At 39.2% G+C, this 28000-nt stretch overlaps 1 protein-coding gene across 2 annotated transcripts in view; it reads left to right on the forward strand.

Annotated features, from left to right (window-relative positions):
- The first annotated feature begins 20433 nt into the window (after positions 1–20433).
- The window catches only part of klf3.S (Kruppel-like factor 3 (basic) S homeolog), a 39247-nt gene continuing 31680 nt past the window's right edge, over positions 20434–28000 (forward strand). Inside the window, exon 1 of one of the 2 annotated variants that reach the window (XM_018243095.2) lies at positions 20434–20650. The gene's annotated coding sequence lies outside the window, so the exon portion shown is untranslated. Of the gene's footprint in view, positions 20651–22663; positions 22818–28000 lie in introns of those variants that run through there. The other variant, XM_041579424.1, reaches the window with a different exon arrangement.

Raw genomic sequence — 28000 nt, forward strand, 5'->3', positions numbered from 1 at the left:
TTGGTCATGTACAAGGATACAAAGGTTCTGGAGGCATATAGCACAGTATATTTCAGATATGATGGATATTCCAATTACGGTAGAACCCCTTGGAATGCTACTAAATCAGGTAACTGACACCAACTGTAGCAGAGAAAGCCTTCATTTCTATAATGTTTGCCTATGCCCGTAAATCCATTACCTTGAAATGGAAGGCACAAACAGCCCCGACTATACGATTCTGGGAAACCCAGCTCATACACGCAGTGCCGATGTGCAAACTTCTCTATACAAGAAGGGGATGCCCGGCAAAATTTTAAAAAATTTGGTCTCCATGGTTAGACCTACATGATGGTCCCAATTGAGAACCAAGACATAACGAATCCTAGATGCTTGCTACACACACGTAGAAGTAATGCACAAGATAAATTAGGATTGTTGAAGTTCTTTCTTGAAGTAAAGTTCTTCTTCTTTGAAGTAAACTGTAACCATCAAAAGTAACACTGATTGTGATTTATGAAAGTGATGTGTAACCATACTTATTGCTCATGTTAATGTACTTTATTTGAATAAAGCTTTGTTAAAAAAAGAAAAAAAAAAAGAAAACACGGTCAGACTGAAAGGGTGGGTGTTACTTTATACCACATTAAAGATGTCTTTTATCAGGTTGCAGACAGACTAAGACATAACATAAAATAAATCAGAACTCCAACTTCAAAGAACACGTTTTATAAGCACTAGAAAGGATTAATCAGCTTGACAATGCATATGATTAATTTTCATTTTTATGCTTCTTTAGTTGTGGGTGTTACTGCTCATAAATGTCTTTCAGGGATAAACAGATCTGGCCTAACAAGATTGAATCATAAGGAAAAAGGCACAGTCCATGTCGAGGAACAGAATGATAATTTAGATGAAGCTGTTATCTGTCTCGAAAGCAATAGGGCAGTTTACAGAAAACAAAAGTATAATACAACATTGGCAGTTTTATAACCATTTGCTGATTTACAACCATGATTATAGGTAATTTATTATATTAACTTATGGAAATGGCCTAATTTCACTGATTCCCTCATTCAACCAATGGGCTACTGTATATGTGCAAATAACATGAGAAGTGAGAGGGAAGCACCAGTCGTATATGCACTGCTGGATTCCATTTGCATATTCAAATTTCTTCCAGACCACAGAGCTGTCTTAGGGGGTCAAGTCAGGTGATACTATAATTGAGACTTGCTTTAAAGTGAGATGTATAGGCTTATAATACAATATATGTGAGTATAATACTTTTTAGGATGAGACTTTGGCTGATCCAAGCATGTGTAGGAGGATGTGTTTGTGACTACAGTAGCAGTAGAGGTAATAGCCTTTTGTAAGGAACTGTGACATAGTAGGTAGAGTACAGTGGATGGCTGGAAATATGACTGTGGTATAGAAGGTATGATACAGCTAGATTGTGGCTATAGTAGCAGTTGTGTTACAGCTTTTGGGATGGACTGTGGAATAGCAGGTGTAGTAGGGAGAGATAATGCCTATAGTTGCAGTGGGATATAGTCTCTGGGAAGGGACTGTGACTGTGGGAAAGCTGGTATAGTAGGGAGAGATGGTGCCTATAGTAGCAGTGGGGATAATAGTCTCTTGGAAGGGACTGTGGGATAGCAGGTATAGTAGGGAGAGATGGTGCCTAAAGTAGCAGTGGATAATAGTCTCTGGGAAGGGAGTGTGGCTGTGAGATAGCAGGTATAGTAGGGAGAGATGGTGCCTATAGTAACAGTGGGATAATAGTCTCTGGGAAGGGAGTGTGACTGTGGGATAGCAGGTATAGTAGGGAGAGATGGTGCCTATAGTAACAGTGGGATAATAGTCTCTGGGAAGGGACTGTGACTGTGGGATAGCAGGTATAGTAGGGAGAGATGGTGCCTATAGTAACAGTGAATAATAGCCTCTGGGATGGACTGTGGCTGTGGGATAGCAGGTATAGTAGGGAGAGATGGTGCCTATAGTAGCAGTGGGATACTAGCCTCTGGGAAGGGGTTGTGAGATAGCAGGTATAGTAGGGAGAGATGGTACCTACAGCAGCAGTAGGATACTAGTCTCTGGGAAGGGAGTGTAACTGTAGATAGCAGATATAGCAGGGAGACTATAGTATCAATGGGGATAAAATCCTCTAAAACGGCCTGTTGAAATGGGAAAGCAGGTATATGGCGAGACAAGTTAGACACCTCACCCAACCCCATTCTTCCCATGGAGCGCATGTACAAGAGATGAAAACCTAGGGGGAAAATGAAGATTGGGAGGTGGGGAGTGGGCAGCACTGGGATGGCGGAGAACTTGAGGCTAGAGGTAGGCAAAGAGAAGTAGTATGTGCCTAGTAGCCCGCAGTTGTACCCTAGTCATGTGGCTCTTCTGCCTACCCCTAGTTCCAGCACTGGCAAATATAGGAGGAATAGGGTAATATATATAAATATCTTTTAAAGATTGTGGCAAAAGAGCAGGTATATTGGTAAGGTGGTATGTTGTCTGACACAAGTGGTATAATGTCATCAGCAAAAGCTGAAATAATTAATATATTTTAGTGCTATTACCTATAAATCATTTTGGAAGTAATAATCTGACTAATCATCTAGTGCAATTTTAAAAAAAAAATGTATTTAGAGGTAATACTGGAAAAAATCCTAGTGCAACAGAAAGCAGCCCAAAGAAGTCCTCACCTTTGGTACAATATATTTATTTACTTGTGCTCTACCAGTGCCTTTCTTTAGCATTTCTATTACACATTTACCTTAATGCCACCCATGGTTGACGGTTAACCACAGACATTTTTTATATTGCACCCTTTGCATTAACAAAAAGGAAGTATGGAGAGACAATTGGTTAAGACTTCTGTGTCAGCCAATTTAACGAGCTGTATCTGCTACTGTCAATATTAAAGAAAATAGCTAGTCAGAAAAGTCTCATTCTTCAAAGAAACCCTGGCCCTCCAGTTTATGAAGAAAGAAGAAATTGTGAAAAATCATAGGAGACAATTTACTGCTCACAGTGCACAGACAGCATACTGTATACAGTAGGTTGAGTCTCCTATTAGTTCACAGTACAGCTATGAATAAAGAAGAATGGGTCAAGAGAATATTGACAGGGTCTAGTGATGACCCTACCATCTAAATATACAGAAACATTTAGCCATAAATAGCCTTACAAATTCAAATTCTCCAATCGGTGCTTGTTATCCAAACTTAGTTAATTTAGTGATTTAACCCATTGTGACTTTCTTTACCCTAGTGTCATAAAAATAAATTTTTGCTTGATAGTGCTACCATTACAAAACACTCATCTCTTGTACATCATAAATATTATAAATATCATTAATAGGTTATTAACTTGTAAGGCTATTTAAGATTGGCTAAATGTTTCTGTATTATCCTTGAGAAAGTTCCAAACAGGGACCGAAACGTTGGAATGCAACAGAAATAAAAACAGATATTTTTTATATATGGGAATGCTGGTTCTTCTGAAAATTCAAATATATATATATATATATATATATATATATATATATATATATATATATATACATATATACCCCAGTTGTATAGCACAGATGCAGCCTAATAGTTCAGAGCCATATATCCAAACTTGCAGACAGCCTGTTTCAATCTTGTTAAATCTCATCAGTGCAAGATATTGGAACATGACTTCTGAGGGCGTAGGACTTGGAGAGTAGCGAAATAGAAAACCAAACCTGGTTAGGGTAAGATGGGCTAAAATGAGCCAAAAAGCCCTTCACAAACAATTACATGCAAAGTGGAGCCTTCTGAAATCAGAAGGTGAAGAAAATGTGAAAATGACTGGGGAATGGTAGCTGTGCTCTCAATCTCAGTGAAACACCCCCGCTCCAGGTGTGGAAACCAATTATAGAAGGTTGAGAGAAAGCAATCAAGGCAGAACTTGCTGCTAAGTGTTTTTATTGCACACAACATGTTTTGGGCCGTATGCCCTTTATCAAGTGTAATCAGAAGGTATTTACTTGTCTCATGCCATACACATAGCACTGCCTAAATACTAAAAATGAGATTTTCCCATAAGGCATCATGGGCAGAGATATGCAATCTTTCTGGATGCATAGTTGGACAAAGGGACATAAAGGAGTGATTTGTATGTCTCCGCCCATGATGCCTTATGGGAGAATTAAAACTCTCATTTTTGGTATATAGGCAGTGCTGTGTGTATGGTATGAGACTAGTAAATACCTTCTGATTTCAGAAGGCTTCACTTTGCATGTAATTACTTGTGAAGGCCTTTTTGATTCCTTTTAGCCCATCTCACTCTAACCAGGTTGGGTTTTCTATATATCAGCGTGTTAGATTTTAAAAATAACAAATTGTTGAGGGTAGAATTTCACTACAAATGCTACAGGAATCATTTCATCATCCAGGGATGCAGAGGGAATTTTGAAAGGTGAAGAATATGATGTAGGAGGGAGGTTTGAGGTGAAATGAGCTGTAAACATAATTGTCTGTACTCTGGATTAAAATTTTTATTGTAGGCAATATTTCCACCATACCCCATGCTGAGCTATGGTGAATTGGCTAATATGGAAACAGATGGGGTAAAAGTGTAAATACATCTCAAGATAAAAGGGGACCTCTCACCCTAAGAAATAATTATATTATTTTAGCTGAGCAAAATAAACTTTACTTTACACTATATAAATTATTTTTATTTTGTTCAATCCACTCTTGAAATTAACACAGTAAGCATGCAGGCGCCAATTTGTGGTCAGTTATTAAGGCATGTTTTTTATGTCCCCAAAATCTTGTGTATGTGCCAAAATGGGAGACCTAATGCCCATGAATAGGATACACAATTATAGGCGGTGAGGAGGGAGAGCAGATGTGAGCAGTGCAATAACATGTAGGAAGTGCAGAATGGAAATTGATTGCCTGTCCTAATTGCAGCCAAAATATGATTGACAGGTTAGAATTTGAAATAAATTTATAACAGGTATGGATGGTTTCATTAAAAAAGACTTTGGGTTTCATATTTAATTGCCAAAGGAATTTTATTATATACCTTTTTATGTGTAATAAAAAGGATATCAAAGGTTCCGGTAGTCCGCTCCCTCTGCCGGTTCCCAAAGGTGTCTGTTCTCCCTCAGACTTGTACAGAAATCCAATCCGAAATTATGGAAAGAAACCAGCGCTCATCCAGCATGAGGTATAGACAAACAAAGGGGCAAGAAAATAATTTCCAATATTGTGTAGTATTATTGCATCAATTTAGTACACCACTTTGTGAGGTTAGAGTACTTCTAAAAAAAGTGCCCTTTTGAAAAAAAAGTGCCTTACACCGCAAATAGTATAAGTTGAAAAGGGCACTTTTTTTAGAAGTACTCTAACCTCACAAAGTGGTGTACTAAATTCATGCAATAATACTACACTATATTGGAAATTATTTTCTTGCCCCTTTGTTTGTCTATACCTCGTGCTGGATGAGCGCTGGTTTCTTTCCATAATTTCGGATTGGACCTTTTTATGTGTGGATGGCAGATCCCCTTTAATGTCAAGTATATGGAAAAGTTAGGTACAACATAGAAACTGTATCCATCTAAAGTATTAGATATGTACCATTAATTATAAATGTATTTCCAAGACAAATGAGTAACACAGAATAGCGACTGATGAACAGAATTAAACGGTTATCCAGAATGCTCAAGACTTGGTTTTTAAATTTTGGATCTCCATACCTTTAGTTTACTGGAAAATCATTTAAACATTAATTGCACCCAACAGGACTGTTTAGCCTCCAATAACGATTCATGATTTCTTAGTTGGAAACAAGAGCTACTGTTTTATTATTACAGAGAAAAAGGAAACACTTTTTTTAAAAAAAAATTGAATTATTTGATGGAAATATTGTCTATGGGAGATGGCCTTCCTGTAATCCAGAGCTTTTTGGATAACGGGTTAACGGATAACAGATCCCATACCTGTACCAATAAATAATCATGCATCTAATTCAACTTAGTATAAAAACTGAAACAATATCAGGTTGATTGTTAATAGTACAGGTAAGTATACACAATTATAACAATAAAAGTAATGCAAAATTTCTAATAGCGGTCTGTAATAAACCATCAAGTAGGGTGACCAGAAGAACTTTATGGGTAAAAATGCCCTGTTGCACTAGCATCTGCTTCCAATTTGTTTGACCTGATGAAGTACTGCCTATGGATAACTAGTGTCTCCCGAGGGTGCTGCATTTCTTGTTCAAGCGAATGGGGATCAACAGAGAGCTTATATTTCATCTTTATGGTTCCCCATGAGAAGATTGTTATGATCAAAAATCCATGTATAATGTGTGCTTTAAAGCAAACAGAAAAGGATTTTGGCTCATTCCTAACTAAATCAATTCACTACATACTAAAATGGAACTTTAGATAAGTCATATATTGTTGTCTCAAAGTTACAGGCAGATTATTAGGACAATTGTGACCACAACAATGTTTTATATTGATTATAATGTTTTTTTGTCAAGAACAAGCATTTGTTCTATCACTGGGCTTGATGTTCATAGATTGTGTATGAGATACAGGTATCAAATAGTTTTTCTTTGTATGACTTCTATTAAATCCCCCCCCAGGTGTCTTTTAGGTTTCAACAGTGAAAATCATTGGCCTCTGCCAGAACAAAAACATTAGGCTGAGGGAACACATTAAAAATGTTGTAGAAATGATTTATAAAGCCACTACATCTTTATAAATTTCTCGACTCATTTAAAAACAATGTGCAGAAAAAGAACTTACAGACCGAGTTATATCATTGAGCTTTACTGTTTCGCTTACAGACCGAGTTATATCATTGAGCTTTACAGTTTCACTATTACTTTACTGAAAGCAAAAATGGTAAAATGGTAAGTTAAAAAGGAAACCATATAGAGTCACTTAGACAAAACAATTAATGGAAATAATGAAATGCTGACATTTTGAATGATCCCAGGGTCAGAGGGCTTTATCTGTTAGGAGCAAGGTGGTATGGCTGAGGGCAGGTCAGGAAACAAGACCTTTGGATATTTGTTCTAATGTTATAGGTGGCTGCCTGCAGCCAGTTATACAGCTTCCAAGTCCTAGGAACTGCTTAACTATGGCATTATACAGCACTGTGTACTTTGGCACTACTGGGAGCAGCTTCGTTTAACACGAGTACTTCCAATATTTCACTGTTTGTGCTTATCCAAAGTGGCCAGTGAAGCAGGGACCCCTGTAGATAACTGAAGTTTATGGCGGGTATAAAATACAAGCTCAGAATATGACCCGAACAGCTTTATTGAGTCTCTGCACTCAAACACAATCCAAAGTTGTTCAGTCCCCTCAAGAATGCCCACATGGACATATTTTCCTCCAGTTTGAAAGAGAATTTGCACAAAACGTCTTGACATGTCACAGCATTTTAGACAAAGGACCAGATTCAATTCAATGAGGAAAAGTGTCCTCATGGTTTATCACGTGAAAACTCATGGACGAGGTTCTATTTGAGAAGAAAACATTTTTCTCCTAATTTGGTTCCAGCTTTTTCCCATAGACTTAAATAGAGTTTCCATGTGATAAACTGTAGGATATCATTTTTGAATGGAATCTCAAACTGAATCTTGTCCATGACTTTTCACTTGATAAACCTTTCTCACTCAATCGAATCTGGCAAGAACTGAAATAAAAACAGACTGTCTTACTGACTTTGATAGCTAACTCAGTTATAAGCTGTTCTTTGGTTGTTTCAGAATTAAATATCTGAGAATCCACAAATAGTATAAAGCAGAACAATTTTTTTCTTTCTTTGTTTTAAAGCTTAGCGGCCGTAAGGTAAAAGGCTTAGGGAAAAGGTGTTCAACAAGGCACACCTTTTCTTTCACATAGAACATTTACACAACTGCTGTATTTGTCTGTTTACTCTTTTCGTCTTTTCTTTGTCTCCATAATAAACCCTTAACATACACTCAACAGGCAGAGATTGCGACAGCATTCAGCAATTAATAAAAAACAGAAGGTAAGATTAATATATGCATCATACAGTTCTCTAGTTCCTCACCCTATTTACGGATTGGTCCAACCTGCACTATAGTAAATAATCATGATTACTTATTGTCAGATGTGGGTTCAGGGCCTGATTGTAGGTCTTTTTTGGAAAGTTTCTAGGTGCATTCCAAATTGTTAACTATTGCTGAGTTCACCAATTCTTGACTTCTTGCCTGTTCCTGATTTCCAGCTTGCTGCCAGCCCTGACTTTTGCCTTTCTATTGGAGCCACTATTTTTAAACCATTTGGATATCAAACTATTGGTCTTTGGCCTGTTCCTTAGAGTAAAGCTTTCTCTTCAATCCCGATGTCCACTCCAAATGCTGTGTGGCCCTAACAATCTGTATCTAGATAAAGTATCTTGCAAAGCTATGACACAAAATCAGGAAAAAACTCTTCTGCAGGGTAAAATAAGACATCTATGTTTAATACAATCAGTAATAATTGGTGGGGACCTGGTGCACGTGCAGTCACCCCCCTCCTGATGGCTAAAATCACGCAGGGGCATGGGATAGTGACAGCCTATTTGGGGAGTTATTACTTTATATGCTGGGTAGATGGTTTAGCCGATTTGTAGGCGGCTCACTGATTGGTGCTTGGGTTTAGGTTTGCAACGGTTAAGCTCGGGCGGTGGTATAAAATGAGCCAGGCACAGCATTTAACTTTCTTTCTTCGCTGGATCATCGTGGAGGAGCTGCAGAGAGGTTTCCAAGACCCACCCTCCCATCCCCCTAATGTGTTTACGTTTTATTGTTTATGTTGTTCTTTCTGAATGAACTATTTTTTATTTTGAATAAATAAATGAATAAATAAATATATTTATATGTATTTAAATATTTTCTGTTATTGTTGCAGCTGCTTGATTTTAAAGCTTTAGCAGTGAGAGAAGGCAAAGCTATATGTATTAATAAGGCGGCCTGCTGGTTACTGGTTATCATGGGCTGGCTTGTGCGAAGTTCCCTGTTCTTGGGCTTTAAAGAGATGTGGTATATTGGGTTTCAAAGTCGTTATGCTGAATACAAGAAAATCTGCTGCAGCCTTTATCTCCACTTATTTTATTGGTGTCATCTCTTTTGTTCATAAGTTCTGTCTACACTTCCCATGCCTCCCACCAGATACAAATTTTGCACCACATTCACATGCGTTCAGGACTCCGGTGGACCCCAATAGGGGCACACTAAGTAGTAGTTGCAACTAAATGAAAAGCAAACTGTAAAGTTAAGTTGATACTGCCAAATGCACACGAGTTTTGTTTTACTTTCATGGGATATATGTGTGTGTGTGTGTTATAGAAGATGTGTTTGAAATGAGCATGGTTATGTGTGTATTTCACCAGTATTAGCTGAATAGGAAACTCCAGGGAAAATATGTATGTTTATGCAGCAAGTGTGGCTGTATTTTGTACTGACTCAGGAAAAGCTGGATGAATGGGTCCCTGGAGTGACTGGAGGAGAGCAGGGTGGGCCTTCCATTCCATGCTCCATTGAGTATTTTCAGCTGCCCAGTTAGAAGAAGGAGGTGTGTGTGAGAATAGTTGGGAAGGAGACTGGGTTTCGCTGCTAAGCTGAAGTGTTGGAGAGAGCTCCAAGTGACTAGAGAGAGGAAGAGAAAACACCTCTCAAGAGACTGTGTGAGTCTAACAAGATGCTGGGACTTGTATACATGCATGGCTGTAAGTACTGGAAATTTGTGTTACTGTGTACACCAATGTGGGTGTTGAATTGGAACTGCTAATTCTTATGTGAAACAAGAGTGCTGAAGCATTGATTTAGCTCCTAATAAAAGCCAGCCAAACTGCACTGAACGCGTAAAAAGGTGGTGTCAGACTCCATGTTGTGCTTAATATGTGCCGTGGCTATAGTCTCAGCTAACCTAAATGTCACAGTGTATACAGCAAAAAGTTCTGGCATTTTTTAAAAAGTATTTATTAAAGGGTGAAAGCGAAAGTTCACCCTTTGATAAATATGCCTTTAAAAATTCTATAGAAATGAATGGAGAGTCACGGAATTTCACTCTAGTGGACTGTGGTGAGCTCTAACTTCACTCATTAATAAATGCGCCCCATTGTGTTGCTTTCCTCAGAAACTCAAATATTATACAGGCAAGTTCCTGGTTTCTGATGAAACTGACCTGTGTGTGTGAATGTGATAAGCACTTGTTTCACAAGACATCAAGAGAAATAACCCTTTGTTTCAGAGGTTCCTAAACTAGGGTTAGGGTGAATGATTTGTTGTTCTTCTTGATATTCCTAGAAGCCCTTTTTCCACATTTAGATCTTATCCTCTGTGACCTACTTCCGTTACCATTATGGCCAATCAGGGCCGCCATTAGAAATCACGGGCCCCCGTACAACAAAATTTTTGGGGCCCCCTGGGCCCCGCCCACACTGACGACCAAGCTCCACCCCATATGCCGCCCACTCCACATCGCAGTTAAAAGACCACACAGACATCAGCGCTAAAAAAGTAACACCCCCCCCACAAGTTATAAAAAGCTATTGATGGTCAGGGCCCCCTTATAAAAATTTGGGGCCCCAAAAAAAAAATGTAAAAAAAAATGTTTTTTTTTTAAAAAAACATTGGTGGCAGGGGCCCCCTTATAAGTTAAAAAAAACTTGGGGCCCAAACAAAAAAAAATGTAAAAAAAAAACATTGGTGGCAGGGGCCCCCTTATAAGTTAAAAACAAATTGGGGCCCCAAAAAAAAATGTTTTACAAAAAGATTGGTGGTAGGGGCCTATAGAATATTAAAATAATACATTGGTGGCCAGGGGATTAAAAAAAAACACAAACTGGTGTTCAGTACTTCAACTTCGCCTCCTTTCGTGACTTCGGGTCTTTGCGCCGCTTCAGGACTTCGGCTGTTTTCGTGACTTCAGGTCTTTTCGGCGCTTCGTGACTTCGGGTCTTTTCAGCGCTTCGGGACTTCGGCTTTTTCTGTGACTTGGGGTCTTTTCGGCGCATTGGCTTCGGCTTTTCGGCACTTCCGCATTCGGCAACGCAGAGGGAGGGGACGTACGGCTCGGGCGCTCGTAAGGGGGGCCCGGATCTTCAAAAAATGCAGCGCTGCCGGGCCCCTCTTCATGCCTGGGCCCGGTACGCTTGTCCCCCCTGTCCCCCCCTGATGGCGGCCCTGTGGCCAATATCTACATTGTTAAGTCAGGTTGAAAAAAATACAAAGTCCATCAAGTGAAAACCCAACATCCATACACACACCCCTCCAAACACTCTCATAAACTATATATACTCATACACTAACTATAGATTTTAGTATCACAATAGCCTTAGATATTGGTGATTTTTGGGGGAAACACAAAATATTCATGTATCTGTAATTATGGAAGATACTGGGAATTTGTAGGAGTCTTAAAACCAACCATCTAATGCACTAATGCTAGGATATGTTTTGTAACTATTGACAGTAAGAGACACATAAACAGAAGCTTTTAAGATATATATCTATACAAATACAATAATATGAAATGTGAACCTCTAATGTAAATACCACAGCACAGACTTTACCTAGTAGACCATTTACCCAGGATTGCTTCTTTGGTTGCTTTTAAAATTTTGTTGAATTTTGGAACTGCCAACTTCCTCTTGGCATTCTGACCGCCTCTTCAAAAAATGTTGTTTTGGCCAATGTGCTGATGAAGGACTTAAGAGAACTAAAGCATACAATTAATATGGTGAGCTATGGTGTATTTTAAACACTTAATTACTGTACAAGCCCAGAGCTTAATCTGGGAAGTGCTGAGTATTTAGGCAAGAAACGCATAAGTCCTGCTCACCAACTGCAAAATGCTTGTACCACTCAATCAGTGTGCTTGCACCACTCAATTTGCAGGGTAGCTCCAACAACAGAAAATAGCTAGCCTCCCTTCAGCAGCCTCCACAGAGATGTCATCTGCAATGCTGAAATGATTCAAGGCCAAGTAAACAGTTATCAAACTGTTAAGCTTTGTTGGCTACAAGCATTTAGAGCTGCACAATGTACTGCAAAAAACTATGCCACTGATTGGATGCATGTGGATAAAACCTCTGGCACTCCATTGACTGTAGTAGAAAGTCCCTAGTGAAATGAATAATCCCACTAAAGTTTAAAGCGGTGATATAAATCATTCCATGATTATGGCAGGATGAGTCAAGCACTACTCTGTGCTGTATTTCTGGGAAACAATGATTATAGAAACAATTCCCACAATGACCTGCCTATGATAGATCAATTGGATGATGTGCCCAGGGCCGCCATAAGAAATCACAGGGCCCCGTACAACAAAATTTTAGGGGCACCCACCCCAGCCCCTGGGCCCTACCCCAGATTTCGCCCACTCCACACCACAGTTAAAAGACCACACAGACATCAGTGCTAAAAACGGTAACCCACACACACAAGTTATAAAAAGCTATTGATGGTTAGGCCCCCTGATGTGTTAAAAGAAAACTGTGGAGCCAGGGCCCCCCATAAAAGTTTTTTCTAAAAAATTGGTGGTCAGGGCTCCCTATAAGTTAAAAAAAAACCATTGGCACCAAGGCCCCCCCATAAAGGTTTTTTAAAAAAAACAATTGGGGCCCCAGAGAATATTTTTTCAAAAAACATTGGTGGCAGGGACCTATAGAGTATTAAAATAATACATTGGTGGTCAGGGGATTAAAAAAAAAACCACACATTGGTGTTCAGTAGAATTGATCTCGTGGCTTTAGTACTTTAACTTCGCCTCCTTTCGTGACTTTGGGTCATTTCACTGCTTCAGGACTTAAATTTCGGCTGTTTTCGTAACTTCGGGTCTTTTCGCCACTTCAGGACTTAAATTTCGGCTGTTTTCGTGACTTCGGGTCTTTTTGCCGCTTTGGGACTTCGGCTGTTCGGGACTTCGGAAAGGCGGCACGGCTTTGGTACTGTCAAGGGGGGCCCCCCTTCAGGCCAGGCCTGGTACAGTTGTACCCCCTGTGCCCCCCTGATGGCTGCCCTGGACGTGCCTACACTTGAGCAAAAAGAAAAGACATCAAATCAGTTTCTGTAGCTCCTTAAAGGAGAAGGAAAGGTTAAAACTAAGTAAGCCTTATCAGAAAGGTCCATCTAAATATACCAGTAAACCTCCAAAGTAATGCTTCTCTGAGTCCTCTGTCAAAAGAAACACTGCATTTCTTTCCTTCTATTGTGTACACATGGGCTTCTGTATCAGACTTCCTGCTATCAGCTTAAACCTCATTGCCTTGGGCAAGAGCATGCTCAGTTTGCTCCTCTTCCCCCACCCCCCGCCCTTCTCTACTGTAAGCCCAGAGCAGGGAGAGACTCAGGCAGGAAGTGATGTCACACCACATTAATACTGCAGCTCCTATCCTAAACAAACAGAGAGTTTCTAGAGCTTTTTACTCAGGTATGGTAAAACATTCTACAGAATAAATATAGCATTCTAGCTTGCACTATTGCAGCTAATCTATTGGCAATAAAATGTCTCCGTAGCTTTCCTTCTCCTTTAAGAATCTACTTTGCCTGTACTGGGAGAAAAATGCAGCCCTTAAAAAAACGTGGCATGCCCCTATCATTAGGTTGTATAAAGGTCGGCCATAGATGCAAAAATATAAGCTTTGATTCATACGATTTTTGCACCATGTGTAGATTGTCCCTACATTTTTCGTACCATGGCGATCGGTCGTTTAGTCGATCGGACAGGTTAAAAGATTTCTGTGAGCTAACGATAATTTCTCTGCATCTAACGATATCAATGGGTGACTGTCACTTGAATGTGTCGTAACTTTCGCATGATTGCTGTCATGGGCATAACATCACTTGATTTGTTCTTTTACTTCTTTATCTGAATGGTTAATGGCAGGTCGGAAGATTGGGACGTCCAATTGTTCGTCCAATACAAGGGTAAAATCTGTACTTCTATGCTGCCCAGCAATAATTACCATTTCCCTGATGAGAATGGTAAAAATAGATGTTCTGCTGGAAAAAAGAAAACAGCTGACTGCCATCACCTTCTTGACTGCCTGTATTTGTCTCATTGACTTTAATTGATTTAATAATACAGCTAGATATTTTATGTTAGTAATTACGTACAACAGCTTGGTATAGAGATAGATAGATGACAGATAGATAGATATGAATACATATATGCTAGTTAGGTAAAAAAATAGATAGATGACAGATAGATACAGTAGATAGTGATACATATATGCTAGTTAGGTAACAGATAGATGATAGATAGATGACAGAGCTTTTATTGCAAGTGAATGGCAATGCATAGGGGTTATACAAGGCTGTAGCTATGAACTTAGATTTACAGTATTTCCTCTCTGAGCCATACGCTTCCTGTTTGTTAGCATTTTCTTACCAAAGTGTCTGCTGAGATGTATCCCATATGCCATGGAATGCTTATAAATCAAGCTTGTAGCTGTTGCAAAAACCATCAGCATGGGAAGGCACATTTCCCCCAAAATATGATCTAATGTGTCCTGATCATTGACAATTGTTAATATTAGACTCAATCGCCCTGCAACCTTGGCAAGTAAATGAATGTTGCTGCTCAGTTTAACAAACTACAGACACAAAGGTCCAGGAAAGTTATATGTGTTGTTTATGAAAGAGGAAGTTCACCTTAAAGGGATACTGTCATGGGAAAAACATTTTTTTTCAAAATGAATCAGTTAATAGTGCTGCTCCAGCAGAATTCTGCACTGAAATCCATTTCACAAAAGAGCAAACAGATTTTTTTAAATTCAATTTTGAAATCTGACATGGGGCTAGACATATTGTCAATTTCCCAGCTGCCCCAAGTCATGGGACTGATAAACTTCAATCACTCTTTACTGCTGTACTGCAAGTTGGAGCGATATCACCCCCTCCCTTCCCCCCCCCCCCAGCAGCCAAACAAAAGAACAATGGGAAGGTAACCAGGTAGCAACTCCCTAACACAAGATAACAGCTGCCTGGTAGATCTAAAAACAGCACTCAATAGTAAAAACCCATGTCTCACTGAGACACATTCAGTTACGTTGAGAAGGAAAAACAGCAGCCTGCCAGAAAGCATTTCTCTTCTAAAGTGCAGGCACAAGTCACATGACATGGGGCAGCTGGAAAATTGACAAAATGTCTAGCCCCATGTCAGATTTCAAAATTGAATATAAAAAAATCTGTCTGCTCTTTTGAGAAATAGATTTCAGTGCAGAATTCTGCTGGAGTAGCACTATTAACTGATGCGTGAAAAAAACATGTTTTCCGATGACAGGATCCCTTTAAAACTAGGTATAATGTAGACAGAAGTATTGCTGTCATGGAGCATCTTTAACATTATGATATCTATATAATAATAAACCTTCCAATTAAATGCTGTTACGTGTAAGGATCCAGGGTCCCGAAGATACCTAAAAAGCTGATTTATTTATACAATAAAAGCAGCCAAAACATTTTAGTGGTGTAGTGTTGGTTTCAGCCATGTTCCAAGGGCCATGATCTTTGGCCAACATGCATGAACATGAACCCCCTTCTTTGAGCCAAGCTCTGTCAGGCTCAACTGTTTGTGCCTCCAACATGAGGAGCAAAGAATCGTGCCCATTTCATGGAAGGGAACTGCAAATGGTGACCCCCTTAGATGCATACAGCTTCCAATGATAGAAACATAAAAGGAGTGCTTTGTGCATGCAGCAAAGGAAAAGGCATCTATCATTGGAAGCTGTATTGCACAATGACAGCAGACTAAATTCTAAGCACATTTCCAATATGCATTAATTAAACGTTTTAAGTATGCATTAATTAAACGTTTTAAGTGAAATTTGTAAATCCCATTGTTATTGGAATCCGTTTCAACCTGTGCTTTTTCATTCTCTGTATTGCTGGTTGTGACTACATGTACCACTGAAACAAGGTACCAGTATTTATTTGCCCCTATTGCTAAGAATCCAACTGCCACAAAATAATCACAGAATACCAAAGCCAAAGTCTGCGCCACTTCTAGCAATGCACAGCCATGTTTGATGCATACAGCTCTTCAGAATATGTTGCTACTTTTTTAATATATGCTAATAATAATAAACAAAGCAGAACATTATTACAATTTAATAGATGTACTTTAATGAATTTGCAGCACAATATAACCTATATACAATGAAATGCAACACGGTAATAGAAATCCAAAACACCACATGGACATGTTGAGATTTCCGGCAACTGTAACTTTAATAATGCCAGAACGTGGAGCAGAACTCACACAGGAACCAAACCATTTCCAGAATTTTTAAGGATATATTACTCTGTATTCATTAACTAGTGCAACATCTATTCATTCACTCAGAGCTTGAATGAAAGACCAAATGTCAACCAATTGGATTTGCAGCCATTTGGCCACCAGTGTAGATGGTAAAACCAACACAGATGTGTGAAATTGTGTTGGCTTTAGCTATTCTGGATTATTGTTCAATCCTGTTTTGAGGTTAGAAGTCCGTAAAATAGGAAAAAAATCCTTAAAAGTTGCAGCCCAGCTTTAGTCACAAAAATGTTCTTTTAAAGTGGATCAAATTGTTCCATGTGTTCAAATTGGCATGGAGAATGAGGTGGAAAAACAGAAACATACTTGGAGCAAAGCACACTATGTGGAGCCCCAATATTTTTATACAGGTATGGTACCTGTTATCCAGAATGCTCAGGACCTGGGGTTTTCCAGATAAGAGATCTTTCCATAATTTGAATCACCATACTTTAAATCTACTAAGAATCATTTAAACATTAAGGGACAGATTTATCAAGAGTCAAATTTTCTAATTTTTTTTTTACGGTCAAAACTCTCAAATTCGACTATAGAGTAATGCAAATTTCAATTCGAGTTCTTTTAAAAAATTCAAGATTTTCCATACTCTGGCTTTTTAAGAATTCGAATTAGACTATTTGCCACCTAAAATGTTTCGAATTGCTGTTTAAGTCAATGGGAGAGGTCCAGAGATCTATTTCAACATTCGAGTTTTTATCAGGGAAAAAACTCGAATCATGTTTGATCGAATTCAATTTGAATTTTCGGGTCATTTCAATTCGCTTAAATTTTATTAATTCGATTTTATTAATACATTTCGACTAGTCGAATTTCGAATTTATGGGAGTTTATAAAAACTCACATGAATTTGAAATTCGAACTTTGATAAATGTGCCTCTAAATAAACCCAATAGAATTGTGTTGCCTTCCAGTACAAGGTACTTCTTTATTATGAGTTTACAGATAACGGATCCTATGCTGTGTAAAGTAGGACTATAAAGTAGGACACGACTGCCGGATGCGAATGTTGCGTGTTCATCCGACAGTCAGGTCGGATGCAATCAGTTTGTTTTATTAATTACTTACATTAGATTCGGCGCGCGTGAAGTGACGTCTGTGCTTCCTCTTATCGCGTCGGATCGGAAGGAGGCACCCCATGTAGTTCCAGCCTTAAACCTATGTTTTATTGTTTAACAACTATTAAACCTATAATTTACCAATATCATTTGCTCTACCAAACCCACTCATGCTCTATACTAAGACACCCCTATTTGGACTTCCTGATGCCAGAACACCATTTTAGGATTCTGAGAGCTATAGTTGAACCATTTTAGGATTCCGAGAGCTATACTTCAGCCAGCTTAAGATTCCGAGAGCTATAGTTCTGTAGCAAATGCAGAGTCATAGCTTGTCTTTTCCTAATTTAGAACCTTCCTCGCTAACAAGAACCAACATTATTTATGCCTATTTATATCTAGTATGTATTAATTATGACTTATTCCAACTGGGTTAAAAAGTATTTATTCCAACTGGGTTAAAAAGTATTTATTCCAACTGGGTTAAAAAGTATTTATTCCAACTGGGTTAAAAAGTATTTATTCCAACTGGGTTAAAAAGTATTTATTCCAACTGGGTTAAAAAGTTAACAGCAGGTGTAAATACTTCCCTTTTCATACTTTTCTATCAGGCAGCAGATTGACCCTTAGTTCAACCGATAAGCTAGCAGTTAGCCCAAATGTACCTCCGAATGTACGTTGGGGGAATAAAAAATGTAAAAGTTCCCCTTCATGTTAAGACACAGTGATGGGTGCCCCCACACAGTAGAGCTGATATCATGGTCAGTTGTGCCAGCAAGGGGTTAAGCCCAGTTATCTCAGTCAGTACAAGATTGAGAGAGACAGAGAGAGCGCATTTGAAGAATTGCAGCACTGAGTTTCAGAGCACCTCCCTTCCTTCCCCTTCAGCTCTGGGTGTTGCTTTCTGTTGTTTTTGTTGTAGTCTTTTTTAGGTGGAGTGCCTTTTAGCAGATGTGCCATATGCACACCTCTCCCTCCCAGAAACCCCAAAAAACAAAAACCGGGTTCCTCCCATAGCTGGGCAGCAGTGTGGTGAGCTTGTCTCTCTGCCCATCTGTACACTCAGGAAGGAGCAGGAGGGAGATGGCAGGAGACTCTAAAATCAGGAGGAAAAGGGAAAAAAAAAATAATTCACAGCCGTGCAGAAAATGATAAAACTGTTCATTATAAACTCAAGAAGAGCAGGGCCCTTATCAACGCTTGTATGCATCTGTATTTGTGTGTAGTGTTAGTATGAGGCTTCTCCATGTTGTACATTGCTGCAGGGCAATATTAATCAGCTGCATGGATCAATCATTAATTCAGGCAGCGACTTTATATCACTTTCATAATAAAGGGGTACGTTCATCTTTGATTAACTTTTAGTATGTTACAGAATGGATAGTTCTTACCAACTTTCAAATCTTCTTTATTTTTTCAATTATTTGCTTTCCTCTACAGCTTTCAAAAGGGGGGTCACTGACACAGGCAGCCAAAAAATGATTGCTTATTTTTCTATCCAGGCCCTCTCACATTCATATCCCAGTCTTTCATTCAAGCCACTGCCTAATTGCTAGGGTAAATTGCACCCTAGCAACCATAAAGCTGCTGAAATTTCCAACTGGACAGCTGTTGAACGAAAATCTGAATAATTAAAAAAAACACAAATAATAAAAATGAAGACCAGATGCAAATTGTCTCAGAATAGCACTCTCTATATCAAACGAATTATTGAACATCAACTTTAGGCATTTGGCCCTAGAATGTAGGGTGCTGACAAGTTTTGGGCTGCCAATTCTGGTCAAGGAAAAACGAATTGGTGGCCAATTTCTGCTCATGTAGGGGCACCTGTACTGAGACCTTGTACTTGATCCAAACTAAGATATAATTAATCTTTATTGGAAGCAAGAACTTTTGGGTTTATTTAAGGTTAACATGATTTTATAGTAGACTTAAGGTATAAAGATCCAAATTCCCCAGGTCCGAGCATTCTGGATAATAGGTCCCATAACTGTCCTTAAATTTCTTAAGTGAATTTAAAAAAAAAAAAAAAACTGTGGTACCACGTTAGCCAGTCACTTCTACATTTGTTTTTTCATTTATTACTAATGTGAATTTGCACGTCGGGTTTTTACCTGCTATTGAGATTCTTGCATTTTCACCGTCTATATTTTGATTTCTTTAAGGGATAGAGCACACGGGGCATTTCAGACTCCATGCAAGGATCTCTTCCCAATGGGGAAGCATTCCAACAGAACCATAACTGTTCCCCTAAAAGACCCCTGACTCATTTCCTGGGCACATTTTCTGAGCACATTTGCAGCTCCCAATCTGCTATAAAACAGCAGTCGCGTGACAGATAAAAGAAACACAACCATTCAAGGCTGTCGTATGCAGAATAGTACCACTGTGTCACGTACTATACATTAGAGGACTGGCTAGCTGCCAATTAGAATAAGTAGTGAATTAAAACACATATCTTTATAATTGCAAGTATACCCTAAAGTAAGTGATTCTAATTATAACTTGCTTTACTAGTTGTCCTAACATTCTTACATATCAGCACCTACCCTCGATGATCCAAAGCACTGAATTGCTGGCTGCTCAACCAAATGTTCCATGCACCTCTCAATAAGAGCTACCTACCAGTGACCAGCACCTCTGCTATATCCTACAAGACAGACTCTAACTCTAATCCAACTGCCCCCCTCCCATTCCTCATGCCACCCATAGAGTGTGGGAAATATGAGCTGCTGATCGGCGCTGCCGTGCTCCATGGGGGGGGGTTAAAGAGTAACTCGATTTAAAGAGGAAACTTTGGAGCTCGGCTTGATTCCCTTTCGCTCTTGGGTTTCTGCAGCCTCTAGACTTTAATCGGGTCTGTGGAGGAAGGGAGGAGGCAGCAGCAGCAGGGGTGAGGCTGCATGCTCTGTAAATATATATTTATGAAAGTGTCAATGTTGACTCGTCCAAAACCTCCACCCTAATCCTCCCTCCACCCATGGGGCTGGAGCTGCCCTGCCCCACCCTGCCGGCTGTTGCTAGTGTGCAGCGCTGCTGATTATCCCTCCCTCCCTGGCTGAATTTCCCATCCCTTAGAGGTTTGTCCCTAACCCTGAGGCTTCAGCAGCCACACACCGGCTCGTTGTACTCATGTGAGAAACACAAAGTAAAGCTGAGCCAGTGCCGGGATCTCTGCACTTATAGCATCCCTTTCCCTGATCACTACAGGACGAATAATAGGAATATATATCTGAGGATATAGAAGATTCACTTTCTCCCCCCTTCTCTCTGTATCACAGTAAGTGTCTTTCTTCCAAAGTGCTGCTGTTTGTTGTTAGTTGTAGAACCCGGAGCTCATGAGATTCTGCTAAAGCCGGTGGTGGGTATCTAGTAACGGGAGGGGGTCATTATTGTTTAGGTTGGTTGGGGTGTTGGGGGGGTGTCACCTGGTTCTTATGGATGTGACCTCTTTCCATGATGGATTAAGGAGACACATGACCTGTTGCTGTCGGGAAGAAGGAATCTGCCTGCTGAGTGGAGCTCAGTCTGTGCCTCTCCGGCTGGCACTAATCACCTGGCTGTTTGCGGTGGGCAGGATTCCCAGGACACACTGAAGTTGCCATCAGCTGACACGGTGCTGGGTGCACATTGGTCTCTCCATGTTTCATTCCAGAGAAATTCTCTGCAGGAACAGGCTGCTTAACAAAACACTGATTGATGAGGGGCTCTAAATGAGCACACAGTGCTTGTCAGTGCCCCGGGACCCTGAGCGGCAGCAGCACTGGCCACTGTCTCACAGACACTCGTTGTGGTGCGGCCAATCTCTCACTTACATAAAGCCCATTACTGTGTCACAGGGGCACACTTTCATGGAATTTCAACCTAAAAATGAACTATTATCATGGGGCAGCCAGCATTAATATAAGAAATTATTCCATTTTCCTTCTTTTTTTTTAAATTTGAGGATTTTTTTTGGAAATGAATTGACAAAAAAACTCTTAAAATAATTTTTATATTTTTTTTCCCCCCTGTTTAACTTTAAATTCACTAATTAGCCGTCATATAAGTGGCTAAATCAACATCATTCATCACTAATATTTACTGTTTATATTGTGTGTGACACGAATAAATACTCACCGGTGCTGGTATATACGGTGAATATATTCACATCTTGTTTGTACACTTTCTTTACATATTGGTGAAGGACTAAATTATAGGGAAACGGTGCATTAAAATTAGTTTATTAGTAAATCTGTCAATTTCAGTAAAAAAGCAAAAAAACGTCAAAAGCTCATCTGAATGGTTTGGTAAAGTATTGTCATATTTAATTTGTTGTATAGATATACATTTCATGCTAGTTGGTGACACATGCATTTCCTCATGCCTAACGGCAAGTCCATAATTTGGTTGAGTGGTAGGGGATAAGGGGTATCCCTTTCTGCTTATGTCTAGCCATTTCTGAACAGCAACAATGAGCAGGATCCTGAAGGCTGTCAGGGGATGCTGGGAGTTGTTGTTTAACTACATTTGGAGAGCATGGGCTCATTTAAACAGAAATTCTGTGGATAAATGTTTGATGATCTGTGATTTCAACCCTGAAATTCAGAAATCATCTTACCATGTACATTAATCTCAGCCAAGTTTAACTTAGTTTTAGTTTGTCAGGGGATTCTGGGATTTGTAGTTCAGTAGCAGCTGGAACGATACCGGCTGTAAATCGCATTCCTGTTCATGAAAGTAACAACAAGTTAGTTTTTTCTTCTGCGACTGTATGTGTGTATCGAGAGCTATTTGTGTAATGTGTCATAGGGCAGATACACAACAGAGTACCTTGGAACTTTTATCAGCGAGCGCTAATGTGTATATATTAACATGTACATACTGATAAGCAAAGATTAACCTGTGTGTGTGTGTGTTTGCACAGCTGCGTGAAACATATTTATAAAAATGTGACGTTCTTCGTTCATCAAAAAAGTGATATACTGCTTAAAAGCAAATTCCATTACAGACACAAGTCCTCCCTTTATGGTTATTCCTCTCGTACTTGCCAGGAAAGCAGAGACCGTACTTTACTTCTTTTTTTTTTAAAACCATTTGTGGAAGGTCCCACACAGAATGTGGTAACAGTGCGGTTTCGTTCCTCTGATAGTGTGCTTTGAGGCTGATGTTTGCACTTGATTTTTATCCATCGACTATCTTTCCAGTTTGGAGTTGTTGTCTATTTGATGTTGTAATAACTAAAAAAAGCAGACTTTGTCCTCTCCCTGTCCTTCACTCGTGTGGGCGATGCTATGCTGGGATGAGATGTTTTGCATCAGAGCTGTTTTTGGGTGGGTGGAGTCTACCTGGGCCCTACTGCGGAGCCCCACAGAGATGCAAGGACCAGCAAAAGGAGATGTAAACTGTGTGTTTCATTGGCATGACATGATTCCTGGGACATTAGATACCTTCACCTTTTAGACCAGGCAAGTTGTATAAAAACATAATCTCAGTTATTTCATAGTTAATGGAACTGTGATTCTCCCCCGTTGAGCATTTTGGTGTGTGCCACGGCTGATTAGCCAAAAAGGAAATCCAGGTTGGCTGATGACTTTCAGCGAGTGTGATTGGGGGTCATCAGACGGCATCACCTTTTTGAGAGTATTTCTGGGGTCGTTGGATAGACCAGTAGAATCTGCCTATACTTGTGAATGGTCTCGTTGGATAGACCAGTAGAATCTGCCTATACTTGTGAATGGTCTCTAACAGTATCAATATGTGACTAGCTGCCCCGCACATCGGTGCACTGATAGAAGCAGCTGCATTGAAAAACTAGACTAGAGTCTTGGGTTCAATCCCAAATATGGTACATTCTACATGGAGTGTATATGTTATCTATATTTCCTCCAGATGCTTTGATTTACTTTCACGGTACAGATGATACTGGTATCTTAATTGGCTTATGATGAATTTGTCTCTAGAATGTGTGTGCGGCCGAACTGGGGAAATTAGACTTCTACTGCAAGGGGGCCTGAAGAGCAATCTCTAATGTAATGTGTTGCAAATGTGTGGACTATAGCTCCCAGTACTCCTGTGTTTCCTAAATCCTAATTACTATACATAAAGGAATTTATTAATATGTTGAAAAAGGCCCAGACAGATCCTTACAGCCAGGATGCTCATGATTTGATTTTAAAAGGCCACCTCTAATATGACTTTATGTACCAGAGCAGTTATGCTTGTCAAGTAACCATCACAATCTTTTTTTTTTTAGTCATTTGCATCTATAATGGTCTAAGGTATGTGTGGCATTACAGCTGGGGATGATGGGAAGTTTAGCTCAATCTAGACGTACAGTGTGATACTGCGTACACAGCACTCAGCATGACATCCCCCACAATATTAATTTAGCTGTAAACAGATGAAAGTAAAGATAAGTTTGTTTTCTAGAATGAAAAAGCAATGTTTTGCTTTTAACCAAGGAAAAAAGAAATAATAGGGTGTAAACACTGATATTCTTAGACTTCATTAACACACTTTGTTATGCGCTGGTGGAAAGCTGTGCATGTCTTGGTATATATATAACAAAGCTCCTTTACAGGCAGCCTGCATAGTCTATATGGCCCAATTCTGGTTTCCATGCATTCTCTGTCCACTAACCAAGTCTGTATGGCCTTCTCTGGTTTCCATACACTCTGTCTGTGTTTGGAGCTTGTAGGGCCCTTCTGTGGCTTTAGTGAACACCCTGTCTGCATACTGAGTTTGTAGGGCCCTTCTCCGGATTCCAGACACTATGTGTGTTGAGTCTGTAGGGCCCCTCTCTGGCTTCCATGAACTGTGTGTCTGCATACTGAGCCTTTAGGGCCCTTCCCTGGCTTCATGCACTCCCTGTTCACATACCATGTCTGTAGGGCCCTTCTCAGGCACTTAGTGTGTTGAGTCTGTAGGGCCCTTCCTTGGCTTCCATGCACTCCCTGTTCACACACAGTACCATGTCTGTAGGGCCCTTCTCTGCCTTCCAGGTACTCTGTACCTGTTCCGAGTCTGTAGGGCCCTTCCATTCACATCCTATTCACATACCATGTGTGTAGGGCCCTTCTCTGGCTCCCAGGCACCTCTGTCCACATACTGAGCTTATAGGGCCCTTCTCTGATTTCCAAGCACCTCCTATCCACATTCTGAGTCTGTATGGTTCTTCCCTGCCTTCCAAAGCCATGGCTATGTGAATGCTGAATCAGTATGGCTCACCTATGTCTTCTATGTCTCCATATCTCTCATAGGCAATAGAGAGTATCAACATCACAAAACAGTCTAAAAAGTCCTGTATCGGAAAGGTTGCTACACATCTCTCTTTTGTAGCTTAACTATCATTTATTAAATAAAAGTGAGGCAATGTATAAACATGTCTAGCTAAGTTCTGGCTGCAGAATGCACAAACTGTACATTTTTGTTAAACCGTTGCTGTGTCTTTAAAGTGAAGCACATTTAACTCTTCTTGCTGTGCAAAGCTGAAATATTTTCTAGGTTTGATGAAGTAGCATCTCGATCACTCAATTCACATCCTGTTTTACCTGTCGGCCGAGAGCCTGTGCCTTGTCTAATATGATAAATTATTCCTGTCGGCCGAGAGCCTGTGCCTTGTCTAATATGATAAATTATGTTTTTCTCTCTAGCTAGTAACCTGAGAGTAAAGTTACTCTTGTGTGGGTTGTATTATTTCTTTGGTGCTCTGGACTAAATAAATGGGAGGCCAGGAATGAACTTAAATTGGATACAAGTATTTTTTTGCAACTATAACATTTAAGGGCTATGGCAATGCTACAGTCTCTGCAACGAACAATCATGATAAAACCACCAATCCTTCCTACAGACAGCAATAGTAAAAACCCTCTGAGTAGCATTAAACCTACATTTAACTCCTGAAAAAATGTAGATCGGAAGCTACACAGGGTACTGTCAAAGAGGTTATTCATTACTATTTTCCTTTTTTTATATAGTGCTGACTATTCCACAGCACTCTACAGATACACCCCATCTTAAAGGTGTTGCTCATCTTTGAGTTAACCTGTAGTATGATATAGAAAGTGATATTCTGAGACAAATTAAAAGGTCTTTTTATCATTTGTGGTTTTTGCCTTATTTAGCTTTTTATTCAACAGCCCTCCAATCTGCAGTCTCAGCAATGTGGTTGCTAGGGTACAAACTAACCTAGCAACCATGGATTGATTTGAATAAGAGATTTTAAAATGGGAAGCAGAAGGCCTAGTTAGAAAGATGCGTAATAAAAAGTACCAATAACAATACATTGTAGTTTTACAAATCATTTTTTGGGATCAGTGACCCTCATTTGAAAGCTGGAAAGACTCAAAAGAAGAAGGCATATAAATAAAAGAAAAATATAAAATAAATAATGAAGACCAGTTGAAAAGTTGCTTAGAATTGGCCATTCTACAACATACTAAAATTAACTTAAATGTGAACCACCGCTTTAATTTGAACTAGTTGACATAACCAACGCATGGTCACTAAATGGTTACTGAACTGCAACTTTACTGAACTACAGCTTGCAGCACAGCTTTAAAAAGAAAAGCTTTCAATGAAGCCTGCATCATGAAAAGGGGTTAATGTTCCGCTGGGCATATTAATCAGAAACTCTCTTGTGCAGTTTATAAAGAAAACCCAAATCACCTCCCTGTGTATTTGTAAATAGGGCAGGTCAAGTCTATAATGCTTGTTTGTATTCACACCCATTGAGCAAACACCTCCACCCGTTGCTGCTGCTGCTGCCCTTGTATTAAATGACTCCAGCTGCTCATGAATATTGGTCAGCGAGGGCTCACTAAAATGTCTCTCTGTGCCTCCTCTCCAGCTCCACCAGCTGAACTCTTTCCTCTCCTTTGTTTCAAGGCTGGGGCTTGCGTCATACATTCCAAGTGGCATATGTGTGCTCTTTCCTGTTTTAGGCTGTTTTCAAATCACGGGTGCAGGCCAAAGCCCTGTCACTGCCCCAGCAACTCCCAGTCCCCACCCAGACAGTTCACACCTCCATGCACTGGTGCTTAACCCCTTCCAAGGGCCTCCTGAAACACACTGCTGAGTTTATATCCTCATTCCTGCACCCAAGGAAGCATTTCATCAAACATCACACATATTTATATAAAGCAAACTCCTGGAGTGCTAGAACACCAGTGCTAAAGATATTTCACATAAAAGCAATATTCACCCCAACTCTGCTTTTTGCATAATAAAAATATTATTTATAAAAAAATATATAATATATAAAAATATAATATAAAAGTTTCAAAGTTGTTTGTAATGTAATTACTAAAGAAAGCGGTATCTGTCTGGCCGTTTATATTCTCTGCATTTCTATTTGTGACTCATGAACCAATGTAGCAGAAGCCTGCTGGAGAAGAACCAACTAGTGATATAAATGAGCCCCAATCTGCAAAACACATTGGGGCTCATTTATAAACACTGGGCAAATTTGCACCTGGGCAGTTACCCATGGCAACCAATCAGATGTTTGCTTTCATTGTTTTCCTTGCAGCTGGCTGAAAAAATCGATTTACTGATTGGTTGCTATGGTTTACTGCCCAGTTGCAAATTTGCCCATAGTTTATAAATAAGCCCCATTGAAGTCAATGGGCGTCAAAATTATTTTGACGCGCGACAATTTTTACATGCTCAACTCATTTGTCCAAATGCATTAAATCAATAGGTGTCAAAATAATGTTGGCGATTTTTACACGTGCAACTTTTTTGTCCAAATGCATTAAAGTTAATGGCTGTCAAAATTATTTTGATGTGCGTCAATTTTTACACGTGCAACTTTTTTGTTGCAGCGAATTCTTTTGCCGGCAAATTTTAGCAGCCGTTTCACGAAACAATTTGCAGGTGGTGAAATGAGGAAATTCGCCGCAAATCCATGCCTGCCCAATAAATTCGACCCTTTACTAGAACTGACATCTGAGTGTCAGAACCAGAGAAGAGAAAGGGATACAAACAAATACTGCTTTCAACAGCAATTACAACTTAAAACCATGGACAGTTTTTAATTTATATATATACAGTATATATATATATATATATATATATATATATATATATATATATATATATATATATACATATATATATATACATATATATATATATATACATATATATATATATATATATATATATACACACACATATATGGAAAGTTAATGAGAACTACATTTTCTACCACTATGCAAAACATTTTTGTTTTCTAATCAATTGCAAATATTTTTTTCTATTTTCTTGAAACAGATAAATTAACCATATGCTTACATTTTTATTTATTTATTTATTTTTAAAAAAAGGCACTGGAATTCCTGTCATCTAAAGTGGTTCATGTTAATGATGGACACAGTCATGGTTAAATATTGTATATTGTATTATTAACATGTATTTTATTGTTAACATGTATTTTTAGAGCCCCAACATATTGCGCAGCGCTGTGTATGTATGTATAAAATTGTTAACTATTATTTCATTTCATATTTTGGCTCTCTTATATATTGGTTGGTAAATCCAAGCAATGAGATTGCAGTAAGTCTGTTGATGATGTGGTATTTTACTTGGCTTGTAATTAGGGTTGCCACCTTTTCTGGAAAAAAATACCGCCCTTCTATATATTTAT

The sequence above is a fragment of the Xenopus laevis genome, chromosome 1S, assembly GCF_017654675.1.
Source record: "Xenopus laevis strain J_2021 chromosome 1S, Xenopus_laevis_v10.1, whole genome shotgun sequence".
Lineage (NCBI taxonomy): Eukaryota > Metazoa > Chordata > Amphibia > Anura > Pipidae > Xenopus > Xenopus laevis.